The 2,126-nt window shown below is 42.2% G+C and overlaps 1 non-coding gene across 1 annotated transcript; it reads left to right on the forward strand.

Annotated features, from left to right (window-relative positions):
• Nucleotides 1-249: 249 nt before the first annotated feature.
• On the forward strand, nt 250-356 carry LOC122744802. The gene has a single exon (XR_006355146.1). It is a non-coding gene; the product is annotated as a U6 spliceosomal RNA (small nuclear RNA).
• Nucleotides 357-2,126: the final 1,770 nt, after the last annotated feature.

The following is a 2,126-nucleotide window of genomic DNA, read 5'->3' on the forward strand; positions in this document are numbered from 1 at the left end:
CCTCTTCCCCAGCTGCCCCAGTCCCTAATGCCCCCTGCCCTGCACATGCTCCCTTGGTTCTTCCCCAACTGTGTCTTTGTGAATTTTTTTTGTCATTTGTGTCTAGCCACAGAATCACATGTTTGAAATGGAGCTCAGCGTCCATCTAGTCCAAGGGTTCTTAACCTTCTTTGTGTCATGAACCCTTTGGCAGATTGGTGAAGCCAATGGACCCTCTCTCAGAAGAATGTTTTTAGAAATAAATGCATAGTGCTTGCTTCAGTAGCACATATACTAAAATTGGAATGATACAGAGAAGATTAGCATGGTCCCTGTGTAAGGATGACACGCAAATTCATGAAGCATTTCATATTTTATAGGGCAGCTAGGTGATGCAGTGGATAGAGTACCGGCCCTGGATTCAGGAGGACCTGAGTTCAAATTTGACCTCAGACACTTGACACTTACTAGCTGTGTGACCCTGGGCAAGTCACTTAACCCCAATTGCTTCACCAAAAAAGAAAAAGAAAAAAGAAAGAAAGAAATGCATAAAATAAAGCACATAGGATCACGAATATCATTGTGCGTAGTTGAAATTATATTACATTATATTGAAATATAGTTACCAAGATATTTTTAAAAGTTCATGAACCCCAAAATTCAGGACCCTTGATATACAATCAGCATCTTACCCAAAACTCCCTCTGCTATACCCACAGGAAGAGGTTCTTCAGCTTTCACCTGAAGACCTCCTGAAGTAGTCTATCCCTCTTTTCAATGGCTCCAATTATTAGGAAGCTTTTACTTCCTTCAAAGCTAAATCTGTATTTCTGTTACTTTCACCCATTTTTTCTAGTTTCACCCTATAGGGCAAAGTCTAAAGCCTCTTCCACATGGCAGTGCTTCAAATACTTAATGCTTTAGGATAGCTGTGCTATCTGTCCTAAGCCTTTTTGTGTTTAGGCCAAACATCCCAAGTTCCTCCAACTCAGAGCAGCCAGATGGCACAGAGGCCAAGACAGGTGAGTCAGGAAGATGAGTTCAAATTAAATTTCAGCTGCTTACTAGCTGTGTGACACCAGACGGATAACTTGGCTTCTGTCAGCCTCAGTTTCCTCATCTGTAAAATGGTGATACTTGTAGTACCTACCTCCCAAGGCTGTTGTGAGGATCAAATGGGGATTTGTAAAGTGCTTAACACAAAGCCTGGCACAGAGCCGAGCCTTAATAAATGCTTGTTTCCCAAGATCCTTCAAAATGTGGTCATCTTCTTCTGGACCCTGGAAAGCTTATCAGTGCTTTGTGCATGGAAGTAAACTCAATCCTCCCTCATCCCTCTCTAGTCTGCAGTGCTAACTCACAGGGCTTTCTCTGCTAGGCCATACGAACCTCTTCACCCTGGAAGCTCACACTGGAAGGCCACTCCACCCTCTGCCCAAAGAGAGGTGGCCTTTTCCTTTGACTGGGTGATTCCTTCCACTTAAGGAGGAGGTCCAGGCCAAAGATATCTTCTTCCCACTCCAGCCTGCACTCCTCATCTTCAAAGGACTCTTCTTTCTTTTTAAAAACATCACTACCACAACCTCTCCTGTATGCTTTACAAACATTCTCGCTGTCTATCTCTGTCTATCCATCACTTTTGCTCTGTCTCTGTCTCTGTCTCTCTCTCTCATTATCTCTTTCTCTGTGTGTCTCTCTCCGTCTCTATGTCTGTCTCTTTCTGTCTCTGTCTCTGTCTCTCTCTGTCTTTGTCTCTGTCTCTCTCAGTAATCATCCTCCTCCATTATTGGTTCTTTTATTCTCAACAAAACTTTTAAAACTCTAAGTTAGTTGTTGAGTTCCATATGCATCAATATCAATCTCTTTAGCTAGCATGTCCTGTTCCTCAATAAAATTGTTTACTGTTTTTGTCTTCAGAATTTCACTCTTGATAGCTTTCCATCCCTCCTGGGTTGACTTCGTTACAAAGTTTTAGGCCATGGGAGTCTAAGCATCCTTTCAAAGAACCCTTTGAAATCTGGTTTCCTAAAATCTATGGTAAACATCAGACTATGGCTAGTATTTTTCTCCTTTATCAAAAAAACAATCTAAGAGGGAGTAGGTGTTTCCCCCCAAGTTCCCTTAGCTTCTACTTTAGCAACTGGTTC

This window comes from Dromiciops gliroides, chromosome 2 (assembly GCF_019393635.1).
Source record: "Dromiciops gliroides isolate mDroGli1 chromosome 2, mDroGli1.pri, whole genome shotgun sequence".
Lineage (NCBI taxonomy): Eukaryota > Metazoa > Chordata > Mammalia > Microbiotheria > Microbiotheriidae > Dromiciops > Dromiciops gliroides.